Below are 20,032 nucleotides of genomic sequence, written 5' to 3' on the forward strand. Positions count from 1 at the left end.
TCGCCAAGTCATGGGCTCGTGAAAGAAACGGCAACAGGAAAGTGCGCATGTTGGAGGAGGATGGAGGATACAAAGGAAGGAAGTCCTCGCAAGTGCTAGATCTACCCTGTACTATTTATAGAAGTTCCGAAATCCGAAGATACGAAATCCAACACATATCATGTTATTTTAATACTATCGAGTAATGTATGTAATTGTTTTATATTTCATAGTGTTTTTTCGTCACGTCAAAGTTGATTTTGATTGAATAAACAAATAGATATGTGTATGTACAGGAAAGAAATAGTTCCAGTGTTACCCGCCAGGGTGACGTATCACAAACTCGAGTTTATTTTTTCCGAATTTCATTACTCCGAAAGCGGTTCGATTTTTTTCATTAGTGCGATGACAGTTTTGGCATAAATTTGCAATACATAAATAAGTTACAACAGAAGTATCGTTTGTCCGAAAACCTATTATTAGAATCATTATTACACAAACGTATTCTTTGGGCAGAAGTTTGTTCGGTCTAATTATGTTTGTTGTACTGTCTGTTTTCTATATAATTTAGACTGCTGGAAATTCGTTTCGACAAAATTATTATTCTTAGACTGGTGCAGTGCTTCTGATATGTAATTTAAAAACAATGCTCTTAAGTAACGTATAACTGTATCGAGGCAAGCACCAAAACAGAATTTGCTTACACTTCCTGGCGGTCGACTCCCTCATGTGGGTTTAGGTTAGGTTAGTATTTGAAAAGCTATACGAGCAGAGCCAGCGAAGCGAGCGTGTAATAATTGTTCATTGTGTATACAATTCATTGTGTATATAATTGTTCAGATTTATGGGTACAGTGAAGACAAATAACTGTTTTGTATATGTACTATTTGTATTAATTTAATACAGAACTGTTTTACATTTTATACGTTTAAGTTTTAACTTAACCATCACCACCATATTTGATTTACACACACAGAGAGCCACAGACAAAATATAACAGTGCTAGTGTTGTACAGGAACACGTCAAGCCTCACACGTAAGATTTAATCTAACTCTATGCCGCTTACGATAAGAATGGTCCAAAGTACACAGTGTCAAGCTTGATGTGCTATTGACTTGTACCATTCAACCATAGATATAGCATTCAACAACTTCTCCTATTTTTTAAATTTAACAACAAAATTTGATAAATACTTATTTTACTTGTATTTACTTTAGAGACTTTAAAACTTATATAATTAAAAATTAATATTTTTGTATTTAAAACGTATATAATCTTACTTTATAATTAATTGGCAATGAACTTAAATAATGGTTTAATAAACATATGAGCAATTTGTAAATTTGTTGGACAATATCTTATATCAATATTACCATTTTCATAGTTCTCGTGGATTAAATAGAATCTGACAAATATGTTTTGACCTTTTACTAAATGAACCTGTTCTTATCAATTGAATTGTACTGTGTCAGTGTTCAACGCAATATTAATGTTATTACCTGTTAGCTCACTTAAATATGATTTTAAATATGAACATTCTTATAACAATGAGAATCTGCAATGTATTCAGACTCTGTTGACGAGAGCGAAACTATTGGTTGTCTCTTGGAGCACCAAGATATCGGTCCACTTGCCAATATTGTAACAAATCTCTCTTATAACAAGTCTAGTTTCAGTACAGTTCGCATAGTCTGAATCGCAGAATGCATCGAATTTTGTAATACTTTCTCCTCTTCTGTACATTATCTTTACACCTTGTCCCATTTAAGTACTTCAGTATTTTCTTTGTAGCTATTATATCTTCTCTATTTGGATTTTCTATTTTCTTACTAGCTTCATTTACTGCTTGGCTTACATCTGTTCTTGATCTTGTAGATAAGTACAGCGATCCTCCTACTAACTCCCTATATGGAACGTTTGATGTATCTATATCGGTTATTTCCTTTTTCTTATCAATATATTACATGGTGTACTTGCTGGTTTGGAATCAAACATATTAAACTTCTTAAGAAGCCTTTCTGTGAAGTTTTGTTGATGCAGTAATATTCCTTCCTTTGGTCCGTTAACTTCAAATCCAATGTTATTGGTTGATTTCTCATAAATCTTTGTTTCAAATACCTTCTCCAGATTATGTAGTATATTCAATGATTTTTATTTATCTTTAGTTATATAGCCAGTCCGTCGTCAACGTCCATCGCAATTATTATTGCTGCGTCTGTAGTGGTAAACACACATTGATCCGTTTTCGTGGGTTCAAAACGAGATTCAAAATTGTTTCAGTGAACTTCTTATTCTATGTTATTGGAGCTTGTTTCAGCCCATTTAATGCTTTCTTTACATGACAAACTTTATTACGCTGTTCTTCATATCCTTCCGATATATCTATAAAAATGTCCTCTGTTAAGTCGCCATATAAAAATGCTGTTTTTATATCAAATGTTACGATTTCATAGTTTTCAGAAGCAGAAATCGCAAGACTGGTGAACTTTCAACTGGTTGAAAGGTCACATGTACCCGTAATTTCATCGGCAAACTTACCCTTCAAAATCGGAACACAGCAATACTCGCATTACTGCTTGGCGACAAAAAAATATATCTTCTATAAGCGTGAACTCCTGTTTATACCTAGTATAAATGTACTACAACTAACATTACATGCTGCCCATACGCATCCTAGATGGATAGCCGCTTGCCTATTTTTTATTGTATATTAGATAGATAGATAGATAGATAACACGTTTATTCTACACAAATACAAACAGAAACAAAACATTTACAATCACTTCACAGAGTATAACATAAAAGCACATAGAACATTCATTATTAATTTTATACACATTTATACAAAACACATATTGCGAGAAAAACAAATACTGTGAGAAAAACAAACATACTATAACAACTGACAAAATTTAAATGTAGTTATGACTACAGTTTGTGCTGAAATGGCTCTGACTCAGCATAAATACTGTAGACCGAGAGAAGTCAAACAGTGCTGGTTTTCTGCCAGTACCATATGATGAGCGATCGCAGCCCAGTAAGCCATGCCACCAAAGTGCATCACACGCAAATATATATACCTAACTCTAAATACTATACATATATATATATATATATATCAAGCAAAAGTGTAAGATGTAAAGCAAACAATGTAAATAGTGTAAGTAATGAAGGTAAGCAATATAAATAATAATGTAAGCGTAAGCTTGCATTGTTTGTAAAAACAAAATATTAAATTATAACAATAGCTACCAAATATGAGTATGTATAGGTACGGAAATTTAGGTTTACAAGTATCAAACGCGTTGATTAGGGAAATATCTATGTAGCGAGACACATTTGCTCTGACAATAATTTTTTTTTGTATTCACGCTTAAATCGTTTTTTATTATTGATGTCACGCAATGGAGGAGGAATATCATTCCAACACTTACTGGTGCGATACCTGAAACCGCCGCGAAAAGCAGTCGTTCTGTGTTTTGGGATGTTAATAACATTTTTAGAAACTAATCGGAACTTACACCCCCCTTACACGTTGTGACCAATTAATCTTGTGGTATAGATAATCAGGTTTCTGGGTTTTAACCATATCAATCAGTGCGGTGCGGTGCACGCTCGGATTCGGACGTGCTCCACTGCACAATAAGAATTATAATAATTCGCGACCCGCGCGGCAATAGCCGCTGCACGTAATTGACTATGGGTTCTCAGCAACTCATAGCCAACGAACTGTTGGCGTTTATACAACACGCCATAAATACCATAGACGAAGTCAGCATCGTGCAGGTCTGCAAGTCAAATTTCAAAGAAGAAGAGATTTGCAGTGGCAAGGCGCTGCTTTTCCGGACGTTTGGCAAAGCCGAGCAGATGTCGTTTCGTCGGAGAGATGGAGGAGCGAAGAGTGTCCAGGACATCATTACGTTGTTCAAGGAGACCGACCCAGACGACGTGCCTGCATTCGTGGCGAAGGAGCTGCATAAGCTGCCCCCTGTCACGTTCGACCACGTCGACGTCACCAGGCTGCTGAAGGACATCACGTCCCTAAAAGCAAGCCTTGCTGAAGTTCAGTGTAAATTGGAGGCCTCAGACAACACCATCAGTGAGTTGCGTGCCCAAGTTGTATTACTTAGTAGTGCGGCTTCGGTAAGTAGGTCATCTGAGGCCTGCAACGTGAACACTTGTCGCGGGGCGCAAAATGCTTCTTTCAGCAGTTTTGAGTCGGCTCACATGCATGTGTCACCGACCTCTGGCGCTGTTGCCGCGCGCGTTTCCCCGCACCCCGCCCCGCCGGGGACGACCCCTCCACGTGATTACGCAGCTGTTGCCGCTGCCCGATCTAGTACTCCACAACCACAACCCAGGCAACCAATGAAGGGAAAACCGAAAAAGAAACTCGTATCTGGAGCTGCGTCGTCAGTACCACCGAGACGAGTTGATCAGTGCGACGAGGATGGCTTTCGGAAGGTGGAAAAGAAAAGAAGAACACCAGCCGAAACCTTAGTGGCACCGCTCTGACTGGCCCGAATCATTTATTGCGTCCAGCGGTACCGACGACGTTGTTATACGTGTCGCGTCTTCATTACTCCACCAAGTCTGCGGATATTGTGGAGTACATGCGAGTGAAGGCCAACGCAAACCTGAGGGTCGACCGGTTGGAGTCGCGCCACAATGTGAATTTTAATTCATTTGTGGTGCGAGTACCAACTCAACACCTGTCGACCTTCATGAGAGAAGACTTTTGGCCGAAGGGTGTCATGTACCGGCGTTTCCGAGGACGGCTACCGGACACCCACGTTGCGTCACACGTCGAAGCACATACGTGTAAATAAATAGTGTTATATGTATATTATCATGTTATATTGTATTTATGATTAGTCCGTAAGGTATTTATTTAATATTTCTGTTATTGTTTTATTATACTATTGTTATATTATATGTATGTTAGTCTGTAAGGTATGTATCTATGGGTCCTAGTTGCCTGAAATAAATAAGTAAATAAAATAAAATAAATTAGGCAGGCCAAATATAGCTTCTGACGGGCCTCCATTTTCAGAATGCCGAATTTGTTTAGATAGGGCGTGATATGTGTGCGAGGAGGAATTCGAAAACAATAGCGAGCACAAGAATTTTGCACTCGCTGGATCAGTTTTTTCGAGCTTTTTTTGAGACAGCCATATTTAACCTGAACCGTTGACAGCCTAGACAACATCAGTGCCTCACAAAGCAGAACTCTCAGAGCCTGGCTGATATAAAATCTAAAATTGTACAGAACTTTGAGGCGATGACATGATTTTCAAAGCGCAGCTCACTATCCATTTGTAACCCAAGATTTCTAGCTGAGCTAACTCTTTCTATAGCCACACCTATAACAATCTGTGGGTCAGCACCAATAATCTTTTGCACCTGACTACGGGAGCCAAGTATCAAATATTTTGATTTAGTAGCATTTAAAACGAGGCCAGATTTAAATACGACTCAGATCATCATTTAACCCAGCAACCATAGCGTCCAAGTCATCAGCATTGCCTGAAATGTAAATTTGTAGATCGTCAGCATATAAGTGAAACCGACAATTTAAAATACATTTAGCCAAATCACTGCTGTACAAAATGAAAAGTAAAGCTCCAAGAATGGAGCCTTGCCGGATTGTCTTAAGGCCCGATTCGATGTTGGTACCATCAGAGTTTTGTATGACTACCTTTTGATAACGTCCATTTAGGTAACTACTAAACCAAGATACGGAATTGTGGTCAAGACCATACTAAGACATCTTTGCAAGTAGCATTTGAATGTTAATAGAATCGAACGCACGCGAGAAGTCCAACAAACATAAAATCGAACCCCTACCAATGTCTTGAGAAGCGAAGACGTTGTCAACGACATCAAGAAGAGCTGTTGTAGTGCTCCGCTGCTTGCGAAATCCAGATTGAAGTGACGGAAGGATTTCATTTGCTTCACAATAGCGCATAAGTTGGCCATGGACTACCTTCTCTAAGATTTTCGATAAATAGGGTAAAATACTGATAGGTCTTAGGTCTTTGACACTAGCGGGATTATTATTTTTAGGAATCGGACGAATAATGGCAATTTTACAAACAGAAGGGTATGTAGAAGACTCAATAGTTTTATTTATGATAGCTGTTATAACACTTACGGTTCTCGGTAGTGTCATTTAGTAATGACACTACTATGTTAGTACATATCCATGTTTATTTCATTCACTCCAGTGGCATTTGACTTAATACTTAAAATATATTTAGCTACTTCGTGTTCATGTGCTGAGGTTAATTTAAAAGTTGCTGAACTATATCTATGGCATTCAAAATTAAATTTGATATAATGGCATTACATCATGAGTCGAGGAACTTTCATAAGTTTTGGAAGGAATCGGACAAAATGAATCCGAAGACAAGTCGTCCGGTGAGTGTTGATGGCGTAGTAGACTGTAAGGATATAGCAAACCTTTTCATGGAGCATTTCAAAGTCGAGCCACGTGAGCTGCCGGACCGCGGGTGGGTGCGAGAAACTTCCTTTTATGGTGCCCCATCTATCTCTCAATTCACTGCTGATGATGTGGCATCTATCATTAAGGGAATGACAAAGGAGAAGTCACCTGGACATGATGGCTTGAGCGTAGAGCATTTAAAACATGCGGGTGAGCGATTACCGGGGGTTTTGTCTCAATTATTTAATCTTTGTTTGATGCAGACGATGGTGGAGAAGTGGGCGTTGTACCGCCGGTCTCCCTTTGTGGCAGTGAGCTTACTAGAGTTTTTAAATTTAAATACCTGGGTCACTGGGTGACAGATGATCAGTCCGATCTGGTGGATATTGAGAGAGAACGGAGAGCCCTTGCAGTCAGAGCAAATATGATCGCCCGCAGGTTTGCACGTTGTAGTGGGGAGGTAAAATTAACGCTTTTTAAAGCATACTGTCAAACCTTCTACACGTGTAGCCTGTGGGTGAAGTATAATAAGGTGACCCTAAATACGCTGAGCGTACAATATAACAACGCGTTTAGAATGTTGTTAGGGTTACCGCGACACTGTAGCGCTTCAGGCATGTTCGCTGAGTCACGCACAGATGGCTTTCATGCCATTATGAGGAAGCGGGTTGCCTCGCTTTGGCGACGTGTGCGCGGGTGCCCCAACAGCATTCTAAAAACTGTGGTTAATAAAATTGATTGCCCCATCCAGGCCCACTGGATGAAACTTCATGTGGCGGTTTAGTTTAAGTCTACATGAGTATGTTAAATTAATTTCAATTTTATAATTTTCAATTTTGTAATTTTCAATTTTATAATTTTATATTTAATGTTGTATTCGTGGTTTATTTTTTGGATTTGAATTGTATAATTATTTTGTTTTTCATTTTTTATTTGTTTCACATTATCTTATTTTATTGTAATTTTAGCATTTGAATAGCATAATACTAACCTTATTCCTAAGTTCTTTACTAACAAACTATGGATAACTGTCCGAAATAAAGTATTATTATTATTATTATTATTATCATATTTATTTTAAACTCTCGCCTCTCCCAAGGCCTAAAAAATTAATTTTGAATTTTTAAATGGGAGAAAAAATTAAAAAATTTATTATTATTATTTTCGTATTTATTTTAAACTCTATTTATTATTATTATTATTATTATTAAAATAAGTTAGGCCATGCATGCATGTACCATTGTTATCAAGAATATCGAGAAAGCTTCATTCATAGCATCAGGATCGCACAAAAAGGCAGGGAGTTCAGGCTCATTTTTGAAAGGGACAACTGTATTCTTCAACCTTTTCCAAAGCAATTTGGGATTATTTAAATTTAAATTAATTTGCTGGCCAATAAAAGCGGTTTTTTTTCCTGGTAAAGACTGGCATTAACAAGGTGTTTCAACATTTTGTATTGACTTTTGTGCGTATCACTATTGGTACTGACGCTGTGCATCATCTCTGAGTTTCATGATATGACGAACATTTTCAGTAAACCACGGTTGTTGCTTATCCCTAATTACAACTTGCTTCACTGGGGCGTGTTTGTCCATTAAATGTATAATAAAAGCATTGAAAAATGTTACCATTTCGTTCACGTCACTCATTTCAGCTATCCCATCCCAGTCTATCCTCTCGAGATCAGTGTCGAACCGTTTCAAATCAATACTTTTAATTGGTCGGCAGGAAATTACTTTAGGGCAAGTTTTTGGGGTTTAATTTTAAATTCAGTCATAACTATTGCACGGCCACTGATCTCGGGACGATGAGCTACATCTACCTGTAGGAGCGGAGCATCTGAACAAACCAAATCTATCAAAGTAGCACTTGTTGACGTGAAGTGTGTTGGCTCACTAACATGATTTGAAAGATTTGTACAATTCAAAAATTGTTTAAGTCGTTTGGTCTTCATACTGTTGGAATCAAGCCAATCTATATTAAAATCCCCCACTAATATCACATGATTGTAGCTCTCAAAGGAGAAAAATGATTCCGTCAAAGAATCGAAAAAATCATCCACATTGAACCACTCTGGTCTATAGGCAGTGCCCACCAAAAGATGAATAGTTTTTACATTGACAGCAAGCCACATCTGCTCCGCAGCGTACGAGCATTAATGCCCCGTTTTATGTAGAAACCTACACCACCACCACGTTCCCGACGCTGACCAGCTGGTCGGAGTATGTGCCGCAGTCGGTAGCCACCTAGCGTCGGTGCACGCCCCTCCTCCCCTGCCCGCAACCACGTATCATTTATTGTGAGAATGTCTGGCAATTTACTACCAACAGCCAGCTGCAACTCATCGTGTTTAGTACCTAGAGACCCAGCATTATAAAGACCAATTTTCAGAAATTTTGAATTAACCATTTAGGATATGAGCACTTACAATTATGAATAGTGCCTGTTCCAAAAAACAAATAACATTAGTAATAGTGAAATTGAAGCATGCAGATATAGTAGCATAATTAATAGAAAATCTAAGAAATTATATTAAATTATTAGTGGGATAATTCAGGTAAGATAATAAACCAAAACTTGGTAGGTAAGTGTCATTTATTATTTTTAGTAATGCATAGTGATCACTGTTGGCTATAACAAAAAGAATACACTTATGTATCACTCTGAGCGGTGCTTTACAGTATATGCATTGCATACTATTACACGGTAACAAATTATTCACATTTTGCCATTGAATACAGATCCTCTTTATGAGGTCAGTACATACATGACAATTATTATAAACTAGAAAACAGTTATGAATTGTATACTTGAGCCTGTCCACAAATAGAGTTAAAAGAGTAGAAATTACTGTAAATAGGCTGACGCAATGTACCACAGTCATATTATAAGAACTAATACCCAGTTTAGATCCAACTAAGCATTTCAAATTAGACACTGACTTTATTTGAGTGTATTTATCATATTTACATAAAAATAAGCCCAGATATAAAATATATAGAAAACAGCCCATATAATATAGCATGTAAACTATAGTAAACAACACAAAAAAGCTTACAAAATTATGAATGCTTGATAAAACAGGAGTTTGTTGATTAGACATTTTGTAATGCACGCACCAATTATGTCCTTCATTTAGAAATTTAATTAATGTAAACTGATAAACATTGACACCATATATATTTAAAGTAGAGTATTCAAATACACACCAAAACGACAGTTTAAAATTAGGTAAACATGAAAACATTTTATTACTTTTACACTGTAGACATATTGTGAAAAATAGCACAAAAACTCTCATAAAATACAAATTGTATGTATACACTAAATGATATAGGATTTCGCTCACTACACAACTCACATAGCCATGGCGCTTGCTTACTATAAGTATCGATGAAAATAAAAAAGCCGCACTGGCAAAGCAAGCAAAACCAACTTGCTACTACAGCTTAGCAGCCATTAGAAAAGTTATGCACATCGTTGTAACTAAAAGTTCATAAATGCAAGACATAAAATCAATGGGTGACGTCGATTATCTTCTCTGCGACTATCGCTATAAAGAATATATTTATCGGAAACCTTCCAAAGCAATTTTGAACTGAATTGAACTACGCAAAGCGCCAACTGCAAAAAGGCCCGGAAATTAGACCAGCGTCTGTGGCGCAACCCTTTACAATCCACCGCGGTGCTCTAAACGCGAGGGGGACATCGCGGGCGGTAGCAATGCACCACCAAGCTACCACAGACGGGAGGACACCGCATATCGCCATCTATTCAGGATTCACTAATTTCTTACTTAATCTGAAGATTGTCAGTTAAATACCGCGGCGGCCGCTTATACTTACTTATTGTCGTTGCAGTTTTTTGTCGTGAATAGATAAAATACACTTATGACCCAATTATTTTATCTTCATATTTACCACAAAAGGCTACGAGTGACCATCCAATTGTCACTAGGCGTGCCTTGTGGAAACGGAAAAAACCCCACCACCTGGATTCATCATATCTCATGAGCAACTACCACCAGGTTGCGATCTGCAGTGGCCCGTGTGGAACAAGTGGAAGTCCTTAAACCGTCTTCGCTCTCAGGCAGGACGCTGCAGAGACACGATGTGTAAATGGAGTTTCAGGGATACTAGTCAAACCCAATGTGGCCGCGGTGCCCCAACACAGTCCATGCAGCATTTACTGTTGTGCTCCTTGTGCCCTAATACCTGTACGAGGGAAGATCTCTACGCTGCCACGGATAGCGCAGTCAAGGTAGCAACGTACTATTCAGGGTTAATATAGCCCTAAAATAAAAAAAAAGTGTCGTCACGATAAAAAAAAGAAGAACATTTGATTATGGATACGCGGTTACAAAATACCATTCAAAGTAGAACCTACACAAAGAACAAATACCAATAAAAATCAATGAGAAACCAAATAGATACGACAATAAGCACATAGAAAAATTCGTGAGGGCCGCTGGTTCGTTCCGTGGCTTAGTTGGCATAGCGACTGGCACGGTTTGCTAGAAGACGTCGATTCGAATCCGTGTACTAATAATTATAACATACCAATAAATCACAATAGATAATGTATAAGCAAATTGCTATTTTTGTAACTAATTATAATTTGTTTTTCATTGGCAAGCTGCAATTTATCAAAGCTACTCTAATTTCTAGTGATAACAAACAAATCAACTAGATGGCGCTTATTGCTCCGATTTTTATGGATAGTGCTGGGTATTCTTTTAATTTGTTTAAGATTAGCTCCATCTACCTATATTAGGAAGCGTTAATTTATAAATTAGTTTGTAACACACAATGCCATCTATTGACATGCACATTTGTCAAAGTTCAGAAAAAATTTTTAGCTCGTGTTCAATATTTGAATAATATTACAAGGAAAATAAGCCTACTTCTTATATTTCATAATAAAGAGAAATAAATTGATGGGGCTATAACCGCTCACGCGATACATGCAGCCGTAGACGCATGCCACACCTAGAGGTGCCGGTGATGATTTTATAACGATTTATCGGATATCGAAGTTATAACAGGTAAAAGAACTAATATTAATTGCTATTTCGGTAACTACTCTAGCAAACCATAAAGTTTTTAATGGCTGGGTCTGTCATTTAAAAAAATAAACAACTTCAAAAATACGTCACGACATTCGTGTGAGTGTTATTGTTTGGGCTGGTGATTTCGGTGTTTATTTATTGAAAACATACCGTAAATAGCATTTTTTAAGTTTATCCTGAATATAAATGTTTATAAACTATACTTTAGGGAGTAATTTCATGGTAAACGTTAGAACCACTCAAACGGAATATTATCATATTTACCCAAGTACACCAAAAATTTCATTAGTGATTTTTAAGTGCAGGATTTGCGGTGTATTACTGCATTTTATTTGAGATGTTTTTGTTGGTAGTACGAAGGGTATTTATTTAGCAATGCAGAATAATAATTTTTATTTATAAAAACTTGTATTTAAACTGAATCTTTTTCTAATTTGCGAAACCAAATAGCCGCCATTTTGCAGCAGGAGGAGCGCAACGCTTGAGCGGATAAATTACTATTTAAAAAAAAACAAAAAACTTTGGTATGATATTAATTCATAGTTACACGGATTATAGCTTATATAATAATATTATAACCTGTTTAATGATAGTATAATAGCGGTTGGTGGTTTATCCATCGAAATAAACAACGAGCCGCAATAGTTTGCCTAAATGTCTAAATTGTTAATATTAAGAGCATTGTCATGAATGTAATACGTTTATAGTAACTACATAAACACACGTAAGGCTTTTTGATGTCCATTGGGGTACGTAGAATATCGATTGCCACTTTACACGATCCTGACAAACCTCACTTGCTTCACTTAAAACCATCAATCTTTTGTATGAAAAACCCTCTTATTTTTGTCACTGCGCGCTCCAGCCTTTTTAAGAGCATTTACCGTTTGATTGGATCTATATATCTTTTTCGCCACTCTGCTTTCATTCATCCGCTCCACACGCCCAAACCACTTCGTCATACCTTTCTCTATTTTTGTCACCACGTCCACTTTCACAGTATTTCTCACTCTGGCACATAGTGACACATTACATATTTTTTCTGTTTTATTGTAAACACTTAAGATCAATTAACAGAGTTGTTATCAATCAAGATTACCATCGCATGATGAAGATAGTCATCACATAGGTACTTAAAATTAATGTAATTTTGAATCGATTTTTATTATTAATAATGCGTGTCTTTTAAACATGAACAGGTTTGAGATCTTTGAGGCTTGCACGGGCACACAGGCTAACATTTTCAAATGCGTCATTGCCGTAACGAGAATTGAAAATTGAAGAGATTGAAAATTGAGAATTGCAAGACTGGTCGTTGTGGCGATCTTTGGGCTCGACTGAAATGATGACAACTATTAATTAAAATTTCACATAATGAGGATCTCTTCACAGTTTTGATGGTTTTTTTTTCTATATGTAATTGGTATTATAGAATCACACTAGACTAGACTGGTGTTACCATGGCAATTGATATGCGATACTTGACTAGGGCCTTGTTTTTGTTTTTTCTTATCATACTACAACACCAAATTTTATTTGTATACCTTCATTTGAATATTTTATCAACACGTAATCTCTGTAAAAATTTTATGATACCTTGTATTTCTCGCTAAGTCAATTCATATTCTTTTGAGAAAAAATATCTTAAACCACTCAACCAAGTTGACGAAAAAGCTGTAAATAATCCTAAACAATATGGGTTAGTATAGCAGACTGTATCAATGGGTTAAAGGGTGGGTGCTAACAACGATTGAGCAAAGCTAACGCAAATGCACTTACAGCTTATTAATTTATTAGAAACACATATAGCTTTCAAAGCAAAACAGAAACAAAATTTTAACTGCCTCCGTGGCCGAACGGTTACCATGCCGGACTGCCACGCAGAGGTGCCAGGTTCGATTCCCGGGCCGGTAGAAATGTTTGTATGGCTTACATTTATTTCTCTCGTGAGTTTGGGTGTAATTTGTGGTTGTCTATGTGTATCCATGGCACCCGCGACACAGGGTTTCCCTAGTGCGGGGCTATGTTGAACGTGTGCGTTATTTATTTAAAAATTTAAAAATACCAGAAAAGGAGCCAAAAACCATTGACTTACAATTATATGGACGTCGGGTCCGCGCTAAAAAGTGTCCGAACTTATAGGGCGTTAAAATCGTATACAGAGCGTCATTCACGCTTTAGTCTTCGTTTGTTTCTTCTGACAGCGAAGCAAGCCAAATTAGACAGTACTGCGATGACATTACAATTTAAATTCAACGTTTTAGCTTTTCATATTCCTTTACATGTCACTACGTTTAAATAGGTTGACTTGAGACGGACATTTTTTTCGTGGTTTTTTGTATTAGACCCGTCGTCCATTTATTTGTAAGTCAATGCTAAAAACAATCACATTTAAAATAAGAATTTAAATATAAAACTAAACCCTAAAGAGACTATAAAATACATACAAAAGAGAAGTGTGGTGTCTGTTGCGATTTACTACAGGTTAGTACGAGAGTATTCTCATTCGTCTGATAAGTATTTGATTTATATGGCTTATTGAATTATTCTATATCAGCCGGTGTAGGCGACGACGGTATTTTTAACTCGCGATGAAAAGGGAAGTTTGACGTCATACCTACTTGCTCGTCTGACTGTTGTAGATATTTGCTCATAGCGTCATTCTCTTGAACGGATGCACAAGATTAAAAGCGTTTCTTTTTTTATTTGAAAGCAGTGTTATTTTAAATGGTTGTTGAGCTATGTTGATGACAGTTGCTTGATGAACCCAAACACAAAGCAGCTGTTATACACTGTTAAAGAATTCCTCTCATCTGCTTGCCATTTCCATATTCAAATCAGTTTTAGGTCATCATGATATTTTATTTTCATTGGAATTACATCATTTAGTACTTTTAATTCATTTAGTAGCAGTAGAGCTTCTTGTGAAAGAGTACGTCCAGGAAAATACTGCCACCTTACCTATTTCTGCTGCCAAGCAGTAACGTGAGCATTTGTGCGTTCCGGTTTTGAAGGGTAAGGGTGCTGGTGAAATCACAGGCATGTGGGATTTGTCAGTGTCACGTTGTCCCTGGGTAACGGACATGTCGCTTACCACCAGGCACATGACTTGATCGTCCCGTCACTTGGTATTATTTTAAAAAAGTTTGCTTTTAGGCAATTAAATTTTAAATAGGCAATTAAATTTTAAAATCTATTATCTCTTAATAATTAATTAATTTTTTATTGAATTGATATTCAATTATTTTTTTTGTGAAATTACTCCACTAGTTTGTTATAATTATTAATACAAAGATCGAACAATCAGAAAAAATTCCTTCGATCCGGTCGGATTCGAACCGACGTCTTCTTGCATACCGTGCCAGACGCTATACCAACTAAGCCACGGAACGAACTAACGGACCTCACGAATTTCTCTATGTGCTTGCGTCGTGTCTTTGTACTTGGTCTTTCAACGACTTTTTAGTCGTAGCGCCATCTATGAGAAATCTATGACAGATTTATCACCCAGTTAGTACCTTTACAGCTACCACTCCTGGCGAGAGATGTCGCTATTCACTGTATTAATTAAATTTTTATTGAATAATTAATTCATTATTGTACCAGGCTATCACGCCAATCATATGCTAGGTCTCAAACTTGGGAAATCTCTGTACTATGAATGACTACCAGAGCACCGAAAGTCACACTGCAGGGCACCCACCCAGAACCTCCAGTGCCAACCGTTGGGTCACCAAGGTCATATGCGCCATCGCCGGGAATACCATCTCTCCGAAAAAAATTAATATTTTAGGTCATGGGAGAGGCGAAAATCTAAAATAGATATGATGATAATAATAGGGGAGAAGCAGGCACCTTTGAACAGCGGCAGCTTAGAACAAATGCGCAGTCAGTTTGAATGTAAATGTAGTAGGAATTATGTAAATCCGACCTCAAAAGTTTGCTTACCGGCTTTTTTCAATTTCCTTGGAATCCTTTGTCAGATTCTGACTTCTTGGTGGCAATGGGACTGTTACGGACTTCTTTGTACATTTTGTATTTTCTTTTCTGGACAACATGGTTACGGTGATTTGTTGATTACATGTATTGTGTCAAATGAAAAGTCGACTTTTATTAATAATTAGTAATTTGTGATAGCCGAATAGAACCCGGAACATCGTCAGGGACCACTTCGAGAGCCCCTATTACCCTTTGAAACAAAAAAAGAATTTTCAAAATCGGTGCACAATTGATGGAGAAATTGGCCTATAAAATTTGAGGATTTCCTTCGGTTTTCATGGGATTCCCTCAATAGATTCTGACTTGACGACAATGGGACCATCACGAGAGTGCACTCTTGCAAACAAGAAGAATTTTCAAAATCGGTCCACAATTGACGGAGATATCTGAAAACATACATACAGCCGAACGAATAACCTCCTAACCTTAGAATAATAATAGTCCGCACACGCTAAGTGAGGCAAATTCAAGCGCGCCCAATGGGCCTACACGGGCGGGCGGGCCTTCAGTGCTCAAGATCAACTTGCACCGCGAACAGCTCCAGAATTTTAGCTAAAAATGACGAAATGTGCGGTAAATGAGTGTAAAAATACGTCAGAGAAGCATAAAATAGATACTAACATCACATTCCACAAGGAAGTAACGCGTTTCAACTTGTATTTTTATATAAATATTCACTAAAACCGAAAATTAACCTACTACTAAAACTAGCCTACATGAATTTGATTTTTGCCTCACTTGTGACAGTTCGTTTGATATGAAACTATCATTCTATGCGTTATTATTCTAAGCTCCTAACCAAACTCTTCCTTTTTTTGAAGTCCGTTAAAAATACGAATATCGCTTGTACACCTAGAGATAAAATGATCCCAGTGACATTTCGGACCGTCATTTCTCGGATTCGGGACTTATACAGAGCCTGGAGCCCAAAAGTGCTATACTTTTGGGCTCCTGTCTCCCACACCTAAGCTCTATATTCAATCATGTACTTATTATTTTGTACTTGTTGGATAATGATCTTAAACACAAGAGTTGTTACGTTCATAGAACTCTATATGCTACGGTGTCTCCAGGGGCGAAAACTTACCAGATGAAGCCTGAAAATCAGTAAATTACTGAGGTCTTTACCTTTTTTTCGACATAGATTTACATATTGTTTTATCTTGAATATTGTGATATGTTTTCTGTTGAAGAATAAGATCTTTTTATTTATTTATTTTATTTTAAGTAAATCGACGTTTGAAATTAGTTCCATAAAATATAGAAACTTTAAAAAAAATCGTGCATCATTTAAATTGACAGGCCATAGACTGTGATTATGATTTGTTGTACAGAATGAAAATTCTGAAAAGAAGTAAGAAGTAAAATACAATAGAAAAGGAAAACAAATTAAAAAAAAAATTTTGTTATCAAACAAGCGTGAAAAATAATGCTATTTCTATAAACGTCCACTGTTAGACATAGACCTCCCCCAAGAGTCGCCATAACGACCATATCATTTAAATTAAATTTAATAAATTGCTCTTTCGCCATTACATATTAATTACATTAAACATTAACATTAATAGAATTAGTCTTCCAACAAATAAGTTACAATTGACGACGACGAAGTCTAAAGCATCTAAAGATCGACGTGAAAATGATCTCATAACGATTAGTGACAAGATATCAGAAAATAATGTTGACATGTTTTCTGAAGTGCTTGACACTGAAACTTTAGCGAGTGATGTCAAACAGACAGTGGGCTATATTTCAGGTTAGATTGTAAAAAAAATGGAAAACATTTTGAAATACGTAGAGTACATAAACTCTTTATTTACGCCCCAGATAATGAGATTTCACAAATTAATTTCAATCAAAGACAAGTTACTCCACTTAAAGTATGTTTATCTCCAATCTGTACACAAAAATAATTCTGCATTAAAAAATGTGTAAGAGTTTAGTTGATGTTTTTGGCATGTGAATGACTTTGAAATTCTGTGTTTATTCATATACAAGCAAGAAATTATTATGTAGTGTAAGGCGGCATAAATACGTACGTAACAAGTCTGTATAAACAACTTTTCCAACTACAATACAATTAGTAATTTACCAAATCGACGACTTTACTAACTGCCTGCAATGTTCGTACCTGCCATGTATAACTCGACTGCACTTATAATCTATGATCGGAGTTCATGCGTCTTTATCGCACTCGCTACAGAAAAAAAATACTGTCTCTGTCTTCAATTAGCAACTGTTAGTAATAAAAATAAACAGAAATTTAAGTAAAATATAGCAATAACGTAAATATTTTTGCTAAATTACACGTGGCAGTGCATTTTCTAAATACAGACGACGGAATGTTTTCTTAAAATTTGAATAAAATGACACAATTCCACTTTCTTACCATTTGCTCGACGCAGATTGATTGTAAGGACTTTTGACATTTGACTGAGATTCGAATCATCACAACGCGGACGCTAGTAACACATCTACCTTTTTTTTTGTTTGTAAGATCTTTATTGTTGGGAGATAATAAATTATATTATTATTACATTATTAATTAGTTGTTAATATTATTAGACAGTTTTTGTTTTTACATTGAACATATTGTTATTATTTTTCTTTTCAGTTTGACATTGCATTTTTTTATTTAATTGACTTCGTACGCCATTTTGGCTTATAACAGAGATTCCTTGAAATTATTATTACCATCTATACCATGTACCTGTAGTAACGAATGAATAGATGAACCAAACCGAATAATATATATGCCTTTACGCATTTTTTTAGTAATGATACGAAGTGACGAGACGAACAAGTCGTGCGCCTGGTGTTAAGCGACACGCCTGTCCATAACAGTTGCAGTAACATTTAGAGTTTAAAATCGCAAAGACCTGAGGGAAACTGCCACTGCGCCCGTCATCCTGAGACGTAAATTGACAAGTCCCAGATGCTTATAATCTCACCAGCACCCTTCAAAACCGACCGCCGTAATACTCACATTACTGCTTGGAAGCACAAATAGGCAAGGTGGCAGTACTTCCCTGGACGAACTCTTTCACAAGGACTAACTCCAACTAACTCCGCTCTACAAAGGCGTAACATAATCATGTACTCTGCATTAACGTCCTAAGACGTCCACGGGGTTTTAGAAGTGTATGTTCCATTACTTACAAATTAAAAGTGGTTAATTGTTCAATAACCATAACAAATCAAAGTTGACCTGAAACACAATGTTGCTATAGCTTTAGTTACAGGGTGGTATTTACAAGTTTCTGCGTGGGCTCTAAATGACGCACACGGTTCCCGTTGCAACTCGCATCCCTTTACGTAAGTATCTACGAATAGATAGAGAAACAATATCAACCGGTAGTAAATCGTTGTAAGGCCCCAGGAAACGGCCCTGGATCGAAGGTGTGGCAGCAGACGGCCCGACCTACATCCAATGATTGTATTGGACAGGCCTTTATTTACCAATGTGTTATTTTGAACACTGGTAGGGTGTAGGGGAAATCTATTCATGATACTGTTTGAATAGGATTTAAATATTTTAACTATTAAAATGGCGTCGTAATAATTTGTTTTTAGATAAAAATACCTGAAAACATGTGCTAAGAAGCCCTTTCAATGTACGTTGCTAAAATAAGGAAGACAGCGTTATAGATTGGTACATATTGTACGTGTTTTTATTCACAAAATGGTTGCTCCTAAATTTATAAAGAACCAAGCAGTGCCCGCGACTTTGTCTGCGTAGAATAAATACTTGAAGTAAGTGACTGTACTACTAACATGAGAAATGATTGGTTCTCCATACAAATTTTCATCCCTTTAGTTTCGTTTTTGTGACAAAAAGTAAGCGATGTCCGTCTCCTAGGTTCAAAAGGCTAAAGATCATCGAATTTGGTTTAATAGTTTGGCTCTGAAAATGTACTAGACTAAGATACGTTCGCATTTGCAATTTTGCTTTGCAAAATTTCACTATTTTTGTAATATGTATGCGAAGTCAACAATTTCAGTTTAATTTGTAAACTTTTTTATGTAAATATCTAAAAAATAATGGCTCTAGTCCCAAGTTGTTTTAAATTCATTAATTCGGAACTTTGAACAGTTGAATCACTTAAAATATATGTTACCGTGAGTTCAAAGTTTTTTTATTACATTGCAGTGATATTCACAAATTCAATTAGATAGTTAACTATTTCTTTATATGGTCCTACGTAAGTACCTTTAAAAATATAAAGCTCTTCATTAATATTAATTCAGTGTACAATATCTTTTATCTGTTTATATTAATAATGTATTTTTTATATATAAAATAGACAGAAGATGGTACACGTTTCACTAAACAATGCCTAGTCACTAGCATTGAAAAGCTTTAAATTATTGTTTCCAGGAAACGTAGATGCCGGCGGAATACTTACATTATTATTAGGAAGGAGTTGTATATTAATAACATAAGAATGGAGTGTGTTGTCGAGATGGTAAGATTTTGTAGTTTCGGCTTCACAAAAGATGCATCGCTTATTTATTTACTTCTATTTGTATTTTTTTATTA

Source organism: Hyposmocoma kahamanoa, unplaced genomic scaffold, assembly GCF_003589595.1.
Source record: "Hyposmocoma kahamanoa isolate Upper Pololo Valley unplaced genomic scaffold, ASM358959v1 160, whole genome shotgun sequence".
Lineage (NCBI taxonomy): Eukaryota > Metazoa > Arthropoda > Insecta > Lepidoptera > Cosmopterigidae > Hyposmocoma > Hyposmocoma kahamanoa.